Consider the following 23,325-nt stretch of genomic DNA (forward strand, 5'->3'; position numbering starts at 1 on the left):
TCAGCAGAGCTGGTGTCCTGTGAACAGCACTGCCACTGGCATGCTTGGATGCTGTCCTGTGCCACAGCAAGTGTGCCAGGCACCAGATGAAGGTCCCTGCTGCATACTCCATAGCACACCACACACCAACAGAACTCATTTGGTAAGATGTCATCTCAGCCCTTAAATGACTTGGATGATACCTGTCTTAGCTGGATAACCCAAAATCCAACAGCAAGGCATTCAGTGAGATTGGATTCAGTTCAGTGCAAATACCCTAACTCTACGCATACCTCCAGTACTAAGATGTAGATCTAGAAATGCCCCATCAAATTCATCTTGTACCTATGAGTTAAGTCATCAAAGACTGACTGATTGATGCTCTTTGCAGTGCTTGTAGCATCAAGCCCTGAACTCACCAATGCTACCCTAGGTTGCAGGTACCTAAAAATAACTTTCCTCATCTGTGCTTAAGCACTTGTAGGCCACATCCTGCACCAATGGTACTGTTTCCACCGAATGCAAATTAATGGGCACAGGTTCAGTCTTTATCTGTGCGTCTTTGGCAGCGCATAGCTAATTCGTTGGAAAAAGACACTGTTTTTTATTTATTAGTGCTAGTTGCCAGGATTAATATCAGGCACTGGGAATGTGTGCAGTTAAGGAGATCATGGACAAGCTAAAGTGGGTGGGAATATACATTCCGCACATGGTGTCAGGAGTTACTGAGGCCTTGACTTTGCTGTGGCTGCAGCACAGGCTCCTCGGGTAGCCTGGAGACACTGTCTTGGCAGAGAGCTAAGAGCAGCAGGGGTTTCAAAGATGCTTTGCTGAAGTGCACTGCTGGTGTATTGCTGTGTTAGCTTTGATATCAGTCTCTCTGTGTTGGTAGGCTAGACTCGTGCCTCCAAAACGTCTGCCTCATGCTCAGCAGTCAGAAAGGCAAACAGAAGACTGGGAAAATGATCAAGAATCATATTGTGTCGCCACATAAATCCATGATGAATCCATGTCTGTGATAATTGCTGTCATCTCAATAAGGATGTAAGAGGAGATGAGACAAGGTACAGAGAGCAGAAGTGGAGAAGTACAGAATATCTTTTTTCATGAGAAGAAATTAAGTAAGTAGGACTTGGCAGCCTAGAAGAAAGACAACTGACAGGGTGAATTTTTACTGTTTCTCATGATCTAGGAACTACAAGCCATGCAGTGAATACCAGTGGAAAGATAATTCTTTATCTTCGGCTAACCTGCTGAGGCACGTCCTGATAGATGACAGACTCCTTTGAGAAAGGTTGGGCTGAACCACTGCACCTGCACCCACCCCGTTTGGTGACTGCAAAATATATCTGGCTCTTTGGTAGTGTCTGCATACATGGTTTCCCTCCTGGCATTTCCACTAAGCAGCAGATGTCTAGCTCTGGGTGGGCCGGATTCCTGTCCTTAGTAGTATTAATCAAAGATCTCCTATCTAGTAACGTTTCCCAGAAGCCAAACTGCTAATGGCCATGTCTCATGGCTATTGATTTCTCCCCGTTTCCAGGCCTTGTTGGTCAGACTGTTGGCTCCTGGTTGCTGTGTGAGCCTCTGCCTGACCTCTTTGCTCCCTGGTGCTTGGCACAAGCAGGAGAGGTTGGCTGGCGCTGCCTGTGGCTGGGCAGCGGCAGATTGTACAGCCCCAGCCCTTTGTTAAATTTCCTCTGGAGAAGAATGAGGTGCAATTAAGGCCAATTCTTCATTAGGAGGAATGAAGAGCTGAACCGTAACCACTCAGCCCCCTCACAGCATCCAAACAGAGCTTGGAAAGTGGGGCCAGGCCTCTGCCACCCTTGCCTCCGTCCTCCAGCCCCTGTGCTCAGCAGACTGAGAGCCAAGGACATGTACCCTCTCCAGGGCTGTCAACCGACCAGTGACAGGAAGCAGGTCTAAAGGCTCATTTAACTGCAAAACAGCACCTGTCTTTTTAGGCGAGAGCAGGCTTTGCTTGTCAACCCTGTCAGCAGCACGGGCCTTGCCTGGAGGCACCCGATTGTGTCAGAGGGGTCACACTGAGCACTGCGACACGCAGCACTGGCTGGCATGGGGGCAGGAGGCTGTCGGCACGTTTTCTCTGCAAGGACAGCGGGGTACGTATCTCTTCTGCTCATCTTTCTGGGTAAAACACTGCTTCCTGCCTGATTCTGAAGTGAGATATCACGTCCTTTGGTTGTGTGAAGTTACTGCTAACTAGAGGTAGCGATCTGTCTTGTCCACCTTCTCTATTCCTTTTTTTTAGCTTAGCTCCAAACTAACTGCACTGCAGTGGTCAGGATCAACACTTCTGTGTGAAAGCAAAAGTTGATGGCAAAGGCAGACGGAGGTACAATGCTTGCCCTGCGCTCGCAGGTGTCCGGGCAGGTGAAGGCTCACTGTGGCTCGCTGAGGAGGCTGAAATGAAGGAACCTAGAAGAGAATGCCTAATTGATTAATTTACTATCCTTCTTCCAAGCCTGTATAATCTTAATATGTTCATATTTCCTGGCAGAGAGAATTTGCTAGGAGCCAACAGAAACAGGATCAGACCTGCAAAGTTTAGAAGCCAAAAAAACAATGCCTGTTGCTCTTTTGTTGCTCTTAGTTTTTCCCTTTCCTTGTTTTTGTAACACTTTCCCAGTATCCCCTCTCCCTTTATATCTTCTCTCCTCTTGTGCACCTTTCATTTGTATTTCTTTGCTCTGGAGAGTGCTGGGTCGCAGTTCCCTTGCTGGGGGCCCAAGGCCCTGCCACCTCTCTTTAGGAGTCTCAGTTCCAGGTTTGAGGAGGACCTGGCGCCTTGAGACTGTGATTCCTCCTGCAGGAAGAAAGACATTTCAGACCTCCTAGAGGTGTCTGCCAGCCTCCACTGTTGAGAAAGAAAGCCTAAATGGGCAGTGTAAAAGTGTGAAAGGCCAGGGCTGAACATGATGAATTTCATATGCTGAATTTCTTCTTGCTTTTACAGGATGTTTTGTGCTAGAGCATTTTCTCTCCTTCATATCACCAATTGTGAACCATCCACACATTCAAAAGCTGAAACAAGTGTTCTTGAGCGTCTCTGTCCCCTAGGGGTGAAATGCTGCAGTCCTGCCCCTCTTCCAGTAATAATAATACTAATATATTCTATTTATAGAGCTTCAAAGTTTCCCAAAGAGCCACCTTTGGGAAGGAATGTACCACCAGTTAGATAGTGCACAGCAACCCTAGACAACATCTTAAGACAGATGAATGTATCCAGTTGAAGCTGAACATGAGATTTCATTTGGCAGAAGATAATTGCAAAAGTTATTAATTATTATTGTTGTTGTTTATGCAACTCTAGACTCAAGAGCAATAGGCACTTTCTAAATACTACCAGTAGGTAGACAAAAGCACAAAGGCATTATGATCATACCATAGTAATTTGCAGAAGGCAGAATGTGCTAATAAAAATCCTCCCCTGGAGGTTTTCCCATCTAAGACTCAGCATAATCTGATGAATAGTCCATAATGCTGGAAGAGGAGAGAGCTGGCTTTTCTATAGGTTCCCAGTGTAACCTCGAGCATATAGTTTAGTTGTTCTGAATCTAAAAACAGGTCTATACAAACATGTCATAGCTGTTAAACTAAAGATGAGAAAATCATTCTGATACAAGCATGTGATATGAATCTCTATGTGTTTTGCAGAGTGGTTTAATTAAAATTAACAGTTGTTGGGTTTGGTATTTTTGTTTTGTTTTGTCTTAAGCTACAGGGCCAGGCAGGTGTACACAGAACCTGGATTTAAAGATCATCTACACTAAGTGCAAAATTAGGCACTTGCTTACTCTGAAGACCCCTGAGACACTTGATGTCTATTGTTAAAATCTCATGAATGAAGAAGAGATTTTACAAACCAATGTGACTCACACAGAGAACATAAGAACTGCATGGTTACAGCTAAAATATCTTGTGGAAACAGCTGAAGCATCTTGTGAGTCTGCAGATGTTTTTATATAGGCAACTATGATAATTTAGTGACTATCATGTTTGGTATTGATGCCAACATAAATGGCAGAGGAGTGAAAGGCACAAAGACATATGTGAATCAGGACACTGGAATTAGCCAAAATATCTAAAATTAAAGAATGTAAAAATGTTGTTCTGTAAATAATACTTATTTTTCACTCAGTTCTATCTACACAACCATTTTATTGCTTTCTTCTTGTCTTCTGGTTTTAAATTACCAACGTGGAACTTTTGTATTTGTTTGTTGAACTGTTTTCCTTTAAGTTTGCACGCTTTTTGAATTTGGCTGGAGAAAGACTAGCCCAAGGTCTTATTAGCATCCCTTCTGTGAGAACAGCACAAGCTCCATCTTTAAAGCAATAAGAATATAGGGCCTGTTCCAGCTCCCACCCAGGTCTCTAGAAGGGTTTCTCTTCATTGGAGCTGGCTCAGCTGTATACACCAGGCTGCTTCTGTACTCAATATCAATTTCCAAAATATTCAGGTTCAGCATGTCAAATAAGCTGAAATGTCTGGGGAGCTGTTCTCCTTCAGCAGGGTCAGAATATTGAAATCAATGGGTTTGTGATCCCAAATGGCATGGACACTTGAAAATGTCATCAATGGAGACATCAAACTTTACCTCTTCACTCTGGCCTGCCTGCATACACAGCCATTCTGCTAATGGCTTGCAGATACACCCTGGATCTGAAAATTACTGGCGTATTTCGAAACAGCAATACTTTCTTGCAATAAAAATGCACTTTGAGCTTGCAGTGCTTAAATGCTTCAGTCTGTGCTTCACTTTGTGTGTAAACATTTCTGCTGAAATCAATGAGGATATCTGTATGAGTGAAGATATGGATTTGCTTACAGCCCTGGTTCTGCAAACATGTTTAGTTTTGTTCCTAAGAACAGGGCCCCTGGTCTCTGCAGGAAGATAATTAATCACATACATGTTTGCAGGATTAGAACTTTCACCAGTAACCATTTTATTAATCTTTTTGCTGAAATTACCTTCGTAAAATTTAAAGGAAACCATTTGTGACTTTTTTTTTTTTTTAAGGCAGTATTTAACTCTTTATTCCCATTATATTTTATTCAAATATTTGATAGCATAAATTTTCTAATGAGTTTTGCAGACTACAACCCTTTAAAAAGTGCCTGAAGTCAGTGGTTTATATGATCATAATTCAAACCACATGCCCTTTCCTTAATGGAAGGAGATTAAAGAAGTGTTCTTTTATTTGCATTTGTCAGTTTATTAATACCAGCCATTTTAGTTCATTTGGTACAGTGAGTTTCAGTCCCAGGAATCACTTTAATGTTAACAGCAGTCTCTGATTACCTGGGACTCATCTGGATAATCCTCATTAGGGGGTTGTGACATAATATTTGGGACTGGTGATTAGGGTTTTCTTCTGTGATGCTGTCTACCTATCTACTCCACGTACCCCACCGGCCCCACTCTCCAGGTTCAGCTACAGGGACGGGATGATGACCCGTCCCCAGTTTTCCAGTCTACCCAAATTCTCAGACAGAGAGTGCCAAGGATGTTACAGCCAGGTCCGGGGCTGTGGCAGATGACCCAGGTGAGCAGCAGGCAGAGGAGCTGGTGTCTAAAGTGAGTCTCCACAACCGAGTTCTGCTTCTGATGGCTGCATTTCTGATTTCTCGCTTTCCTGCAGCCGTTGCTTTCTGTTCCTTGTTTGGCTCCTTTCTTCTCAGTATTATTTAGCGCTGTTCTGCAGAGAAAACATGTTTGCCATCTTTCAGAGCACGTTTTTAGCTGTTCTTGGCCATTCTGTGTTTGCGTGAATTCCTCTCGCTAACCCTGATAATCTCATCATCACCATCTGTCAGTTTGTTAATCTTCCATTCAGGACATGAAGTGAAACCCTGAACAATTACACATTGGCTTTTTCTAAAAGGCTGGCTATGAAGTTCTAGTTCCCTCTCTCATATTTCCTGTATTACTGCAAGCCAAATTTAGATTGCTTGCTCTCCTTTAGCAGAACTTGAAGTCAAACCATTTCATAAATACTGTATTCTAACTCCTTGGATTACTGGAATGGGAAAAAGGCAAAAAGCTGTGCAGCTTTTCCAAGTTAGCTTGTGCACTCTAAGCTGCTAATGGGCTGGAAACAGGATGGGCAATTGTGCCTGCTGTGGGTTGCATGCTAGCACGGCCCCTTGTGCTGCCTCTGCAGCAACCTGTCCTGGCAGCGAGGATGGCAGCAGTCCCAGGAATACAGGGAAGGGATGTAGGGAAGGCAGGGCACCCCATCTTTTTTCAGGCCCAGTGGTTTTTAAAAAAGCTGTGGGCATTGATGACATTGGCATGTGGGGACTGTAATCCTGCCATTAGGCAGCCCAAATACTTCTAATGCAATGAAATGTTACCAGGACATGCAAAACTGAAATATTTTTCAAAACTTTTTGTGGTTTCCAGTACTCCTTTTCTGGGGAGGGCTTTGGGCTTGGAACAGAGTTGGTTTGGGAAGGAGGCAGTACAAACTGAAATTCCTTCCCTGTCCAATTCACACGTGGCTGAAATCTCTCTCCTATGCCAAGCTGGCCATTCCGTCACCGGTGCTCGAGCACAGAGCCACACAGACAGGCTGTTTGCACCCTAATGTTTTCTGAGCACATTCTGCAGTGCTCTGAGTTTTAGAGACCATGCAGATATGCTTTGAAACTTCAGTGACTGCCAAGGAAGAAAATTCTCATATTTTCTTCTGCTGTGTTTCGCTGTTTCCGCTTTCTGGTCCCCAGCAAGTGTATTCTGCAAACCACAAAATGAAAACCCCTGTAATTCAGGCAAACTCATGAGCCTGAAACAAGTAGTTCTGTTTTATCTTTCGTCTCGACTCCTCCCCACCCAGAGGTAAGCCTGCATCTGAACCGCAGCTGCACCGAGGCGTAACACGGCTCCTTCTCATAAAACATGGGCACTCCCCACAATTGGAGCTCAGGGGGTGTGGGGTGGTCAGCCCTGCAAGCCCCAAACCCAGCTCTCCATTGCAAAGGAGCCTAGCAGAGTATAGTCAGTGGTCCTGTGGAAAATGCCCAAAATCATCCAAGCTGTTGTGTGAAATGCAAAGTACTTTGTGATATCTGGGAGAGGGGCTGGAAAAAAATCCCACTGGCTTGTCCACCTTGCCTGCAGGGGGTGAGGCAGTGCAAAGGGCTCTGAGAGCAACCGTGTGACTCCTCCAAGTTGACCAGACTTCTAGCTGGTTGGGCTCTCATATGATTCCCTAAAAATAGCAGCTCATGTTTCCCATCATTGCCATCCAGCTATTTTAATTAGCCTGTGGTCTCTGGTTTTTGCTTTGTGATGTGTAAATAGGAAATATTTACGCTAGGCCAGTAACTCCACATTCCTCCCACCTCTTTTCTTAACTCAGAGGGATTAGAGCTATGTTTATAAAATGCCTAATGCATTTGTCTGAACATCTCTAAATATCACTGACTTTTCCGTAATGTTTTTTTCAGAGGACTGATTTTTAGATCACTCACGCTATTGACAGGTATTTTTTCCTTCATCTGACAAGTGTGTTTATTCCTCAACCTTCAACTGAAAATCTGCTCTGGTGCCCATCCTGGGACAGGCTGAAACTCTTCCAAACTGCAAAGGGCTCAGTTCCTGCTGATTTCACTGACAATTCCCAGTGGCTCAGAAAAGCAAGATTTCCAAGTGACATTGGTGCCCAGAGAGTAGATAGGTACCTGATGTGTCTTTTGGCTATTTTAGATTGGCCCATGTAGTACAGTACTTTGGTGCGACCTGTATTTGCAGGTTAATTTAACCATCTTCTGATGTTTAGCATTTCCTGTAGTAGGTTTCTGTTCTGCTACATGTCTCCTGCTCTTGGCAGAGCGTTTAATATGAAACAGCTGCACAAAAACATCTTTTTGGGGTTCTACAGATATGATCAATGTGTGTGACACCGCTGTCTCTTACTGCCAAGAGCAAAACTTTGCTCCTGACTGCAGAGTCAGTTTAATTTGGGGGAAATAGATAGGATGTGGTTGTGACTGACATCCTTGCCAAAATTGTCACTGTGGCTCATTCTGTTAGGGTCCTTCAGGTGCAAGTTCTGTCCCTGAAAGCCATATGAAGGTTGCTGAGCCCCAGAAGAGCCATCTCTGAGTCAGCTGAGGCTGGGTGATACTGGCAGCAGCAGAGAGAGCAGATGTAGTAAGCTTTGTTGGTTTCAGGAGAAGTCTGATTTGAGGGAAAGATCATAGCTTTTTGTTTGTGGGAAAATAATCTCCCAGTAATTTTAAAGGTAGGCTAAAAATGATTTTGATACTGTATTATATTAAAAAAATGTATTGTAAAATTATGAATAGTAAAATCAAGGAAATACTTCTTTTTCTTGATTCATGCTGAAACTTCCTCCAGAGCTTACTTTTGCAGAGAATTTTTAGTTTGTCAGGCTTTGTTCCAAGCTGCAGTAAGGGCAGATAGAGAAAGCTCCAAGTACTTCATAAATCTGAATTTCTCTCCTTGTCAGAGCTCTAGGAGTCCCCAAAGCTAAGACTGATAAAACCCAGCTGCTGGCAAGGTTTGAACACGGTGGAGTAGTCCTGAAGAATGGCTGTGGAAGAGTCCCACACCTGCCTCGTTGCCCAAATTCTGCACAGTGAGGATAAACAGCCTCTCTAGCAACGTGGAGAAATGGCTACGATGGAAGAGGCTGCAGGATGGGTCACTTCTGTCCTCACCTCCACGGGCTCTGCTGGGTTTGTCAGGACAGAAGGTGGTTTGAACCTCAATGTGGATTGAGGCTGGATGCAGCAGAGAAAACCACAATGAGATTTTTTTGTCGTTTCCCATGATATCAGGTGCAGCACAACCTGTGTTGGCTAACAGGAGGTGCTGAGCAGAACATGTTTCTTTAATCTAGTTTCTTTCTGGGTGAGAAAATACCTATAGTGAGGCACCTTCTTCCCTCAAGACCCTCAGGCCTTTGCTGCCTCCTGCAGTCAGGGAAGGGGGGTGGTGCTGGTCTGACCAGAGCTTTTGCACAAAATCCAGCTGCTGAAGGAAGCAGTGGTGCTTTTCTGTATAGGAGAAAATGTGCAGATGCTCAGGCAAGTCCAATGCCTCCTACATGAGAGTGCAAAACTGATGACTTCAACTTCCTGGGCACGTCCAAAGCAGACATGCAGGTGCTAGCAGCAACCCTGGAGAAATGTAGGCCTTGCAAGTCTTCAGGCAGAGCACAGCAATACCTGCCTGCAACTCTGGGGGTCAACCTGTGGAGCAGGTGCCAGTGTTGTCCTGCAGCGGGACGTGTTCTAGTGATCAGTTCACCACTTCTGTCAAGTGTGTTCAGCTGATTTGCCCCTGGGGCTGCTTGGGTCAGCCCATGCCCTGCTCTTGTCTGTCCAGTGCCCCCACACCAAGTTATTGCACTGACTGTGGTAGCCCTCAACAAATCATTCAGTCTGTGGCTGAGAGGTAAGGACTGAACCTGTATTGCTCTGCTGGGCAAAAAGGGCTGTAAACAAAAAACTGAAATCTCAATTTAGTGCCATTGCTCGGGTGGATTACTAAGTAGGCCCCTTGCTTGTTAATACCAAGAGAAATACAAACCGTTTACTTTCTACAACCAAAGCAGTCTGATGCTTGTATTTTCCTAGTCTAGGGTGGCATGCTTTTATTTCCGTTTATAATCAGTTCCACTTTCTGGTTTCTGTGTACCAGGGACTTTTTGCATGTGGTTGGTCCCTTGACCCCTCAGGGTCTGTGTACTGCTTCTCTGGGACTTGCAGCTAAGGTAACAAAGTAGAAACCTGGCTCTCTGAGTATGGCAGAACTCCCTTTATTTCCCTGGAAAAAGTGTTCATGGGTGGGACATAACTCAGAAAATCCTGAAAAATGCTTCTCTTGCATAAGGCATTCATGTCTGTATTCTCAGCCTTGCCAAGTATACCAAGTCTCAAATCTGTGTGTCTGTGTGTGAAAGATGGAGTTCATTATAGTTACATACATTCATTTTCCATTGACATATTTGTGTTAATTGCATATTCTTTTCATATAAATTTAGAATTTCAGTCCAAATAGCTGTCTACGAAAGTTCATTGCGATATGTTATTGCTCTACACTCACTGAGAGGAAGCAGCAGGAATTTTTGCTTTTTAACTTTCCTGGGAGCAGGGTAACAACATCTATGTGCCACTGGGTTGTGTTTGCTGTGTGCTATTCAGTAATTTTCCCCAGAAGTGGTTTTATTTTAATGGCAGGCCATCTGATCCCAGAGTCTCATCTGAGCACTGAATTTGCAAATAAATGTATTTATTATCATCATATTTGAACAAGTATAACGCCTGTCCCAAGATTCAAGCCCATTCAAAGCTGGAGTCTGAAAAGCACATTCATCATTCTGGGTAGCACTCACTCCAGCTGCTTTCCTGTGAGAGGCCTCTTTTGGCTTTTCCAAGCAACCAGCCACCCTCCTGTACAAGCAGCTCCAATTGATTTCCATGGGGGTTTTTTAGTTGTGCCTCAGCCTCTAAGCAGTTCACAAGTTCATGGGCTTACAGAAACCCGGGCTATACCTGCCTCTCTTCATAGACAGCAAGGATGGGTTTATTTTTAGCACAAGTATTCCAGAAATACATTCCACCCCTCTTCAGAAATGTGTGGGAGAGACAGGCACACGTATGCAGATGGTTTTGCCTACATTCGTGTCAGTGAGCACCCGAAAACTGCTTTTCCACTGCCTGTTGTCATCCCAAACCCCATGTTTCTGCAGTTCTCTCAGAAAGCTCAGCTCATAGGTGCTGTGATGCACACATTCAGCAGATCTCATCATGTAAGTGTTGGCACAGTGCAGGGCATAAGGAGCTGTTGGAGCATGCAGTTTGGGACCAGAATGTAACAGAAGCGCCTTGATGTTTGGCAATGCATGTGTTTGGTTTAGGATGAATTAGGGGAAGCAGTGAGGCACCAAAAGCATAGACCAAGAGTCCAGGAGAGCAGGCTTTGCAACATTTTCCTGCTGGGATACATGGGGAGAGCAATACACCTCTCCCAGGTGAGGAAATCAAAGCTGAAGGCTGCTTTGGGGAAGGCAGGCCATTGCCCCTCCAAGGGCAGCTGGGCTCATGCTGCTCCTGGGTCGCAGGGAGCTTCTGGCCATCCCAAGCCTGCCAGAGCCTAGAGAATCTCAGGCAGCAGATTCGGCATACATGTAGTTGTCGCCTTGCCCATGCTGTAGCAATGTAATTAGCAGCTCTTTTTAAAATGCAAATGAGCACTGAGCTCACATGGAGCCCTGTTCTGCCATAGAAGCAGGAGCCGGGCCATAATCACAGGAGGTTCTTCATTTTGCTGCAGGCTGTGGCTCAAGTCCAGGGTGATGCTGAGCCCCAGGAGAGCCCCACAACTTCAGTAAGGAGCTCTGTGCCCTCAGCAGGGCACGGGGGGCAATCCATTGTTTATATCTGCAGTACAAAAGCTTAGCTCGCCGACTTCACGGCATATTTCCCCTATTATTCAATATCCTACTGCAGTTTGCCAGATGAAACCCAATGCTGGCATGTGCCTCCCAGGAGGGCTGCTGGTGTTGTTTGCTTTGGAAGGAGGGTGGAATGGGGTCCTTACTCTAAGAACAGTGGACACATTTGTCCAGCCCTGATGATGAAATGAGCTATTTATGAGAAGGCACTGGTAGGACAGTAATGTGTTACTCACGTCCATGCTTCTTGTACGGTATTTTTAATGGTGACCTTCATAAACATTTTGACTCCCACCTGGAGACACAAAAATGCGGTGCTTTCAAGCTTGAATCACTGGCAGCAGCAAGCCAATCGCACACCATTACTTTCTGTATTAGTTATCTCTGAAGCATTACCACTGGCGAATCTGAATGTAAAAATAGCTGATGACTGTTTGTTTCATCTGTCTGTTACTTGACACCGCATGGTTATTCCAATACGTATGTTTGCCTCTTCCCCACCATGATCTCCGTTTGGCTTCCCCTTGCCTGATAACTATTTAAATACATTTTACTAACTTTGGATTCCTTGCTCACTCCACTTCACCTGGCTGGCAGGTCTGTGAGGGCTCAAGGGTTAGCTCCTCCACTTTTATTTTTTACTTATTTATTTTTCAGTGACTGTTCCTATTAAAATAACCATGTTCAGAAGAAGAGTCTGAAACTCGTAAATAATGGGAAGTGCTAATAGTAAGCAGACTGCTGTAAAATGTGCTGGGGCTTTGACTTAAAGGAAGAAAGCACAGCACTGTACTGCCCCTGATCAGGAAGCTGGAGCACCAAAGGTAAGGGGGAGGCATATGGGCACTTTTTAAAACCTGGAAATGGTGACGAATGATGGTGTCTGAGTGTGTGAATGTGTAACTGATCAGATGAGAAAAATAAAACAGCATTTTTATATTTTTCTTCAGGGATGAGAGGTGGAAAGTCCTTTCATTTTGTCCAGCTCTTTTCTGCTCTCAGAAATGCAGGATTGCCTCTAAAAGTCTGTGTATGGAAAGAGCCATACATATAGATTTGTATGCAGTGATTTGTATGTTTATGACACATAACTGTTTGGTAAAGGGGATGATTTTTGTTTTAAAAGACCACTAAATTGCTATGAAGCTCCATTTAATTGTCCCGCACATTGTGCTGTAAGCAACTTTAAGCAAATATACATTGATTTTATTTTCCAGATGATTACTGCCTAGAGATAAGATACTCCTACAAACTTTAGTGATTTGTGTAGGAGTGTGAAGGCATTTTTTCTTTCTCTTTTTTTTTTTTTTTTTGAAAAAATAGGAAGAGAACAGTTTAAATATTTTATAGACAGCAATTAGTACGCTATAGAGCCTGAAAAAGTAAAATACTTCAAATACCTAGGCAGTGCTAAGAGGTCACTATAAATGACTGTGACTATGACTTGTATCCAATTTTAATCACTGGAAAATTTCTTAAATGGTATAAGCTTTTCTGAGTCCAGTTGTTACAGAACTTCTTAGTCTGCCATCCAAAGGAACTACATGTTGTTAGCCTAGCGCAGAACTCGGCAGCAAAATTACAGAAATAATTGAAATAGAGTTTGAGAATCCAAATCCTTATGCTTTTTTTTTTTTTTTTTTTTTTAATGGTCTGTGAACAGGCAGTCCAATTAGCTCTGAACAGGGACAGGCATTCTAGCACCAGGCCAAAGCAGCCTACTGAGGCTGACTTTATAACAGCTCTCATTTAGAGGGTCCCTTGCTGGTGTTCTGCAGTTGCTGGGGGGAAAGCTGGAGGGAAGGAGAAGTGAGAAGAGATAAGAAGGAGAAATAAGCTTTCTGGTCAGGATCAAAGCCCATGGCTCTTTTCCTCCAGTTCTGCAGAGAACTGACCATGTAAAAAGCAAATGCCCTCAGTTAATTGCTTAGAGGTTAAGACTTGTGGAAAATACTAACAAATTAAATATTCATATTATCTAGGAGACCCAAAACACCTAAATCTCTGTCCTTCTGTGCATGTCACTGGACGGGTTTTTAAATTACATGCATATTCCCAACTTACTTTGCAAAACAGCTGTAACAGGCAATCACCTGTGTACTTGAAGGCCTCAGCCATGTGGAGGCATGCAGGTGTAACTGTGTCCCTGCAATGCAAAGCAAAAGCACATGGAAATTTCACTCTGTAGCTTCTTAATCCTATCTGCTTCTCTGAAATGTTTGTCTCGTCTGTGCTTGCATTACTAGAGCTGTGCAAAAGGCAAAGGAAAATGGAAATCCCTCCAAGACCAGGAAAAAAGCCAACTAACCTTATGACCCAGGCTGGGAGAAATACCACTCCTCTGCATCAGCCTTTCATTTCTTTAGTCAAGCTGATTTTACACACACACACACAAAGTTGCTGGCAGAGGGAAATTCTGCAAGTGATTTTTTTAGCTGTAGGCTTGGCTGTGCTACCTTACATGCAGCTGGGGAGCCGGGGCACACACAGCCTTGTCCACCTTAAGCAAGTGGGGGAGTTCATTTCTTTCAGAGCTAGCATGCATCACTTGAGGTAGGGTCTTGTTTTGGGACCAGCCGAGTCTGAGCCAGCTGACAGGTGTGTGGTGAAGGGGAGCGTAGTGCGGGCACATGTATACACTGGTGCGGGAGCTTCACCGTGGAGAGAATGTTGTGCCTCTTTGATAAAGCCTGCATAAGGTTTTGGGTGAGTCAGTGGCTGCCGATACATATCAGTAGGTATATGCGTGTGTGTGCACATACTGAGCTTGGTGATTTGTGATTATGTTGCTGCTTGCCAGGCTTTTATGGCTTTCAAGTGTGTATGGTCAGAGAGTGCTGCTGAGACTCCTGTCTCTTGGCAGCCCCAGGGAAACTGAGGCAGTACTGAATCTATGAGCACAACCCTTCTCTAGGAGCAGGGTCTCCCTCTCCCTGGCCAAATGATCCTCTTTGGACAGGCATAGAAAACAGATATTTAATTATAGTCTTGGGTTTCCTTATCATCCATCTTCCATGCTTGCAAATAATGATATACGTGAAGGCATTAGCTACTAATGATTAATCTAAATCATCTAGTAACAGTCAGACCAACCTTCCTATGAGCCACGCAGGTCAAATAGTGATGCATATTTATTTTCAGTTTCTCACCTAGATACATCGCAATAGTTTCAGGGGTTCTTTCCCTGTTGCTTACACACACTGTCTGAAGCTGTTTTGGGAACTGTGACAGGGCTATGACAGAGCCAGGTACCGAAAGGCCACCTAACTCATACTTTCCACTTGAAAAAGGTAGAGATGAAAATCCCTGCAAGTTTGGGGAGTGTCTCTAAAAGAGGTGCTTGCGGTTAACATTTGAATACACCTTACCATGCAGTCAGCAGTATCTGGCAGCTGACAGCTACTGCAGATCCTGAGTCTCAGATATGCCTCTGTCACCGTTAGCTGGGTCAGACATAAGCTGCTGCACCTGAACATCAGCTTGGTTTGCCTTTCAGCTTCATTACAGACCTTCGTACAATTCTGCACCCTTCTGATGGCTTCTGTTCTGTTGTGGTATACTTCAGGTGTGAGGACAATATCACTGAGCTTGCTGAGGGAGTGAGGGGACTACCCTGGGCTACCCTGTATCAAGACAGCCATTGCCCTCTCTCTTAGGGAACAAGGGTGGATTCTGCTTCAAACTCTTGTTGTGTTCTTTTCTTTTTCTCTCTTTTATGTATCCATTTACAGGATAATAACAAGAAACATCTTAGTATATGCATTAACTGTAAAATAATGAGGAAGTACCTTAGGGACACACCATTAAACTATAGCAATGAATCAATGCCTGAATAGGAATTGGGAGTCTTCATTTCCCAGGAAAATAAATGAACGCCTGTTTCACACTGAAGAGGGAACTGGAAGGAGCTTCCATCTTATTCAGGAGGAGACCATTGGTTGGCTTTTGCTGCTCAAAAGAAGGAAAATAGTGTTGCCTTCAGAGATATTACCTGGGGCACAGGTGGGTGGGCTCCCCTATGCCCTCTCAAAATATTCACATATGTGAATAGCTGTCTGATAGCCAGCTTCCAGGTGGCACACACAGGTAAGACAGGCCACAGCTTTTATCCTTCATCTGGAATGCCTCTGATGCCATCACAAATAGTTGAGGTGCAGTTTGTCATTGCAGGAAAAACGTTAAGCATATGGATGGCTCTGTGTTGAAGTCACACACTCTGGCCTGTCTAGAAGCATGTATGTTCCCACTTGCCATGTGTCTTGCTCAAGTACTGGGCTTTCTTGACTGCATTTGAAAGCTGCAGCAAGGTGTAAGTAAGAAATCTTTCTTTTCCTGCAGCCTGAGCTGGAAAACCTTGAAAACAAAAGCTTCCACTTTCTCTTCCCTACCCTGGTGCAAATCCATATCTGCTGGCCTGATGTTCACCATCTGAGCTCTTGGGGTCTGATTCTGTCTGTAGGGATGTTACTGGGGCAGAGCTCAGACAGCCTGGAAATTCAGTGTCTTTCCCAAAATCTCTTTCTCTAGATTCGTTTTGCATCATGCTGGATATTGTTAACAGGTTGTATTAATGAAGTCCTGGCCCTGCCTTAATTTTCTGTAAATCTAGCAAAGGGTCACTGGAGCTGGTGAATTCATTCTGGTGCAAATCTGGAGTAAAGAAAATTTAATTTGGATTTGGCTTTAGTGTCCTTAGGCAGCTCACAGGGTATGAATATCATCCTTAGCTTCATGGCTGTGTGAAGATTAATGAAAAGGGGTATGTGAATTCTTGCTATCCAGTTATGGATAGTTTATTCAGTGACTTGCACCCTTTCATCCAAAAGGACTGCCTTAGCTGCATGTCAAGGGAGACCGGCCATGGGTACCAAGGCTCAGAGTGCAACAGGCAAGCACTGTGCCTGCCACGGGCTGCCACATGCTGCCATGCTCCTCGATGCATCATTGTGTCCCCTCTGATCTCCTGTTGTATGTTTAGGTGTGTCTTCCAGAATGTGTGTTTCTCTGGGATACTACTAGTTGCACTGGACTCTGGGGACAACGTGTTGCATATTGTTTTAGATTAACTCTTGAAACTGTTTTGGATTAACTCTTAAAACTAGTTAGGCTGTAAATCCTGATGTCTGCTTTGGATTAGAAGTTTTATTTTGTAAAAGTTTGTGAAGTTCTGTGTTTCACAAGATCTTTAGAAAGTTCTGCATCTTTCCAAAGTCAAGATTGATGTATCTGGAAGGTTTCTTTGGTAACACAGGCTAGGTATTTCAGGATATTGCATGTGCCTAAATACTGTGGAATTCAGTGGGTCATAAAACCACTTAGAACTTGAAACAATTTTGAACCTACAAATGGCTTGATTTTTTTTAATAGAAAATAGATTCAGCAAACTCCCTGTTCAGCAAACCCTGCAAATAACCAGAATATATATATTAAAGGAGTAGGTGAGACCACCAGTAAAAGAATAATAACTTGTTTTCTGCAAGAATTATATTTCCTGAGTGAGTATCCTGAGTGAGTGGGTGTGGGTCAGACTCTCCTTGTCAAGAGGCTTAAATGGTCTAAGTGTAAACTTGTGAGTGTAGATGGTATCAGTGTGCTGGGGCTGAGGGGAGGGCCAGAATAAGTGGGGGGTGGTTTCAGGTTCCCCAGCCCGGAGAGAGAAGTGCAGCATGGCTGGATGCAAGCTGCGGATTTCTTTGTGTAGGTCACCTGGTTCCCTCTTGTGTCTAGCACACTTCCTGGTATCATTAGAATTTTCTCATGGGTAGGGCTGGGACTGTCCAGCACACTCCTTTACAAGATAACCAGGCCATTGCATTTGTTCTCTTGTCCATGTTTCTAATTCCCTTCCTCTCTGTCATCTCCTGTCTCTAGCCATTGCAATGCTGCAGCACTCAAACTCTCCCTCTGATATGGGAAAATCTCCTTTCCTACACTCAGAAAGTAAAAACAAGCTTTCATCCTCTAAGACGCACTTGAGAGTAAATGAAAGGAGGTGAATACCTATCTCATTAGCCAGAATCCCGTCAGTGCTCTGTGGAGGGGCTGTACCAATGCAATGTCAGTCATCACTTAAAACTGGTGAGGAAGGTTTGAGTTTTCATGATCTCAGAAAGAGATAGATGTGTCAGGAGCCTGAGGAGAAGCTGAGGGCTTTACAGTAAGTCTGTCACCTGCAAATCTTCATGGATTCCACCATATAATATAATACCAAACTACATCACTGTATTCAGCTGAAGAGTTTTATAGCATAAAGCTTCCTCCCTGCTCTTGAAGAGTCTTATGGTAAAGTACCACACTCCACAAAGGGCAGTATGAAGACATTTTTTACCTTAACTGCTGAAGGGTAAGCTACTCTTGTGGGATTCAGAAAACATACATTAGGTTCCCTGGCCAACCACAGATGCTTTAATTGAACTTGGACAAATCAGTAGGTTTTAGGCAGGGTCTTTGCTACTGATGTGTAAATGAGACATAAATCCTGCTTGCAGCAGGAGAATTTGTACGGATAAATAGCCATGAGGTGTACATGTACCATATTACTGAGGAGCTGTATAAATATCTCAGTGTATAATGACTGACCTAGTTACAGACAGTGGCCTTTTCCAGTCAGACATTTAATGCCAACAAATGCACTGTTTGGGTTCAGTTGCTTAAATGTCACTTGTCTGTGCTCACTTCAAGTCATGGGAGAAGCATCATGCCTTTGCCTTGTGATTCTTGCAGAGTTGTGCTGTTCTCAAAATGCTGCACCTGCTCGTTGCCTCTGTTAGTCATGTACTACGTGCCTTTGACTTCCCCCATCCTTTCTGTGTGTTACTGACTCTACAAAGGCAGTGGGTAGGGATCAGGCAATGGAAGAAGTAAGCAGGAGTGGCAAGGAAGCCTCAGTCCAAACACGACCCTTTCTGAGAGACATCTCCTTCTTCCAGACTTGACAGAACTCTTGGCAGGATGGGGCATTTGGAGGACATTGGGAAAGGCAGTCCGGAGAGCAGCTGGAAATAACTGTTGGGTCTTTGCCATTGAACCAGAAAGGGAAAGGTAGAGAGACTGGCCATGATTCTCCATGGCTGTTGCAAGGAGTCTCTGTTCCCTCCATTTTTCTTCACGAGGTCTTCATCTTCCAGTGGCTGAAGGTTTGCGGTCTGAATGGAAGAGGTAAGCATTCCAGATGGGGCCTGAAAGAGGTTCCCTCTGGAGATAGGACACAGAGCAGGATACATAGCACATGGTCACCAGCTACATATATTTCTTCTTTACATTCATGCTTCTACTAGATTGTAGTGACTATCCATTCTTATACTAGGTTGCAGTTGTGAATCTGATGAGCCTCTAGTTCCAGCTCCCATAATAACAAATGCACCAGCTTGAAAAGAGCTCGCTGGGAGAGAAAAAAATATTTTTCTTCAGAAAAATATGTTTTAATTAAACAAAGAAAATCACAATCATATCCATTTTAACAATATTTCCTCTAGAAAGATAATTGGAATAGATTTTTATGATCATCTGGAATATTTACTTAGGAAAACTTCAAAACAAGATCACACTCTCTATTACAACAGAGTATTGTTGGATGCAGAACTTAAAATGAATAGTTTCAGTTAACGTGAAATAACACCTGGCCTCTCTGAGTTAATGACAGTAATAATAGACCATTTTAACTGCTAAGGCATATATTACATGTTACTTTTCATGGCCTGCAAAGTAAAATAATAAAATTATCTGAAATTAAAAGACATTGTAAAAATTTGTGAAATTTGTAATTGAAGTTCTCTTCAGAATCTTATTATGTGAAATTTCTAAGACAATCTAAATGAGAGCATTCTCCCATCACGCACATGCACATGCACACAAACACACAAGCAAACACATTTCCAGATGCTAACATTGTCCACAAGGTAGCAATTCAGATTGCCAGCCATCTCTGCTGGTGCAGTCTGGGATTAAATAATGTCTACCACACCACTCTTAGGTCTAGATAGTCTGGTTATAATTGCAGAAAAGATCGAGATTACTTTGTCACAAATGCACTGCTATTGTCAGTGGTGAGGGAAGCCAGCTAGAAAATCAGCATTGCCCAGAGGACATGATTTGGTGGCCTAGCCATGTGGTGTAACTGTGTAGGTTCCAAATCCCATTCCTTCTCATGTTGGTCTGAATGCCACATGGGGGCGAGGTTTGTCTCTGTAGAGATGTTGGATTTCTCTTTACTGTGGCTACAGTTACTCATGTAGCCTTCTGGACAATGCACCGGTGTGGGCTTAGGAAGTAGATGTATTTTGAGTCACCAATTCTGTTCTCAGTTATTCTACTGACGTCAGTAACATGACTCTAGATTTATACCAGTGTAACTGAGAACAGAAGTTGGCTTAAAGTCAAGAACAGTGTCTCCTCTTCTCTGGCCCAGGACAAGCTGTTCAAGACACAATTGCTGGGCCAAATCCACAAGGGGAATGGACCCCAGTCTACACTGATGTGGTCCAGACACACAGTTCCCTCACCTTGCCGTTCAGTGCAATGATCAGTTGGCACAATACCTGAAGTCACCTTGTTCTGTGCTAGTCATTTCTTTCAGTGTTTGGGGTCTTCAATATAAGCCAGATAGCCCCAGTTCTCCATCCACCATCAGCTGGAGCAGGTGTTTTTATTTCAGTAAAGTGGTTCTTCTTCCATCGAGCAGAACTCTCTGTGGCTGCCCATTATGACCACATGCATAAATGAAAGTGATCTTGCTGAATGAGGGAAACAGAGACTTGTGCTAACAGTTTTCACCTTATGACCATCTTTATGCAGAAACTGCCTTTCCTGATGGTTCAGGGAAATGTGGATGGAATATCACTGTCTCTCTTGCCAGGCAGCTAGCTCCTTGGTGAGGGCGTTGTAATCTTCCTCCCAGACCATGTGCCCTGAGTACTGCTCAGAAGAGGCAGTGTTTGTGGAGATGCCCATGCATTAGGGCAGGTCTGAGGGAGCACTTGGTTCTGATGCAGCACAGTATGACCAACCCACACACTCTTGGCAGTCCAAGCAGCTAGCAGTCACTGCAGGGCTCTGGGTTTTGAGCTTCCTTGTGGATGGATGCCATACAGAGAACACCACATGAAGAAACCAGCTCGCAAAGATGAAAATACAACCAAACTTCCTTCCCTGTCCCTTCCCTTCCCATCCTCAAGGGGAATGCAGTGCTGCGGACTTCAGACTGCTATGTAACTTGCAAAGGCACTGCCAAAATGCCACCGCGATGTGTCACGGCAAAATATTTCAGCCAAATACCAGCCCAAGGGGGGTGGAGGAACCAACCATCCCTTTCTGTATTGCAGCAGCACTGATGTCACACACTGCAGCCAGCTTTGCTGGTTCACCCAGCTCCTGCCTAGTGAAAACAGTTGACATTCAGTTTGTGCCAGGCCAGGAATAGTCTCTGTAACTTAACCTCCTCATCACAACTTGCTAGGCATGTAAGAGATCCCCTGAAAAAAGCTTCTTTTTTAAAAGGGAAGGGAGTTTGATTTCTGATTAAGCTCCTTGAAATCTGTACATTCATCAAAGCTTTTCCAGTAGCTTGTATTGGGTGGTGCCTACTGCAAACACCTGAGATGTTTCTCAGCATTTCCCAAGCTGTTTCAAACGTTCAGATTTGCTTTCTTCTATATTGAAAATAACTAGACTAAAATCACATATCCCAAATTTTAGAACTAGCCGAATCCTGAGCTAAATTCAGACATTGTACCTTGCTTGCAGGCTTCCACACTTGTCCAAATAGATAGGGAAATGTGATTTTACCGGGTTACTAAGCCAGCTATAAACAGCTTTCTTTGCCCAGCAGTTCGGAAAGTGATGTTACACAAATATAAGGAATAGTTAGACCAGTACAGTCCTGCTATTTCAATTCAGTCCTTTGCAATGATCTGCATCTTGAACACTTGGTGTAGGTACATCTTTTCCAGCTTGAAACATTACACTGCCCAAGTGTTAATGTTATGTCCAGGCAAGACAAGGATCTTCACAAGGGTTTCAGAGACAGTGACAGTCACTATTCTACTTTAATCAGTGGCGTTGAGTTGTTTTTGTAACAGTGACTCCATCTAGGAAAATAATTGCTGAGATTACATCACAATCCCCATGTTTATTGTTACCCTACTCACTTTTCAGCAAATGTTCTCAGTTTACAAGGGACAAGATGTTTCTTCAGACCTCTGTCCATGATATCTGAAAGCCAAGCTTCCTCCTAGTTCAGGCATCACCACCAATAAATAGTGATAAGCATTGTGCCACTGGAATTTAGTCAACAGCTCCGTTGATGAGTGTGCCAGAACATAATCACATGCTCCCATGGCTGTGTTGGCTTCGCACAGTTAAGAGTACCACAGAAGCAGTAAAATTGTAATTTAATCTCTGGGCAAAGAGATAACCAAGTACACATCTCTGCAGCGAGGATGCCCTTTTACACTTTTACATCTGTCTACAACCAAATGTAGCATTTTTCGGTATTTCTTTGCTTCTACTTTTTTTTTTTTTTTTTTTTTTTTTTTTTTTTTCCAGAAATCTTAAAAAGGCTGTGAAAAGTTCCAGTTGATACAAGCTTGTCCTTAGACTAACAGAGATAGCTTTCCTTCCTCAGGTAAGGTGTAGGAGACCATCCCAGCAGGCAAGCTTTTGTTGCCCCTTTGGCCAGTGTGTTTTGACTGCTGCAGACTGACACAGACGTTTCCTTAGAGCAGGCTCTTCCTTCAGGAAAATCTACACTACCTACTTCTATGTCCCATTTGCACTACCTTAGTGCCAGAAAGTTCTCCCTGTAGGAAATAACTATTGTCTTGCAAGTATTAGACACACTAGCCTGAAATCCCTGGGGGTCTCCCCAGCAAATGGGCAGCAGCAATGTGTGTCTGCCATAGCTGAACTTTCCTTTAGCGTCTCCTGATTCTGACTCAAGTGCAGAAGCAAAAAGATGCTTTGTTTACTGCCCCTCACCATCCCAGCTGTCCACCTTTGGTCTTCTTTACAACAGAGGCAGTAAAAACAATGGGTTTTCAGGACTCAGCTGCTTCAGTTCCCAGCCCAGCAGATGGACATCTGTCTGTCCTTGCTGGCAGTAGGAAGTCAGATGCAGCTGGAATGGAGGCACTCATTTTCCTCTGTAGTCCCTCTGGAAGGGTAGCACAGCTGGGAGGTAGAGAACAGCAGGAAAGAAGTCATCTGGTGGCCCAATCCCTCTTTTTAACCTGGAGAAATCACCCACCCTCTGGAGTGGGAAGACAGCAATGGTTATTGCTCACTCGGTAGCTGGTCTCTGGTGGGGCTACTGGGGTGTTGAAGGTTGTTTGACTGTTGTCTGTTAGGAACCTGACTGCCTTCCACAAGGTACCAAACCCTCAAATTATCAGTGTGGGATGGATACCTGTCTCTTTTGGTAAGAAATTTTGTAAATCACTCCTGAAATCATTGTAAAATGTAAATGAACATATGAATGAATGAGTACAGCATGTGAGAAAATCTTCAGCTCGTGCAAACAAATGTCTTTGTTTTTGAATTGTAGAACTCAAGATCAAAAATGCTGAAGATTGGAAACGTCCCAATATACTCCTTCTGTCACATCTACGTTGTTGGACTGTTTTTACCTCCTCACTAAAGATGGTCAGAGATGAAGCCAAATACAAGCATGAGAGGAAGTTCTAGAGTTGAGAAGCAAAATTACATGGCAGGTATGCACCTGAATTTCCCTCTCATGTAAGAGTTAAGCATCTCAGCCAAGAGCAGGATGGCCTTTCTCTGGTCTTTTTTTTTTTTTTTCCTTGCTGCATTATACACAAAAATGTATGTATGGTAGGGAAAATGAAGCTCTGTTTTGAAAAATCTTTGTAAAACGTAAAATCGAGAAGCTCTACTA

General features: G+C 43.8%; 1 protein-coding gene across 4 annotated transcripts in view; it reads left to right on the plus strand.

Moving 5' to 3' along the window:
* Positions 1–1,949: 1,949 nt before the first annotated feature.
* C7H10orf71 (chromosome 7 C10orf71 homolog) overlaps positions 1,950–23,325 on the plus strand; it is a 29,693-nt gene continuing 8,317 nt past the window's right edge. Inside the window, exons 1-3 of one of the 4 annotated variants that reach the window (XM_068688010.1) lie at positions 1,950–2,105; positions 12,093–12,259; positions 22,975–23,140. The gene's annotated coding sequence lies outside the window, so the exon portion shown is untranslated. Of the gene's footprint in view, positions 2,106–11,915; positions 12,260–18,364; positions 18,594–22,974; positions 23,141–23,325 lie in introns of those variants that run through there. The other 3 variants (XM_068688011.1, XM_068688012.1, XM_068688009.1) reach the window with 3 other exon arrangements.

Source organism: Anas acuta, chromosome 7 (assembly GCF_963932015.1).
Source record: "Anas acuta chromosome 7, bAnaAcu1.1, whole genome shotgun sequence".
Taxonomy (NCBI): domain Eukaryota; kingdom Metazoa; phylum Chordata; class Aves; order Anseriformes; family Anatidae; genus Anas; species Anas acuta.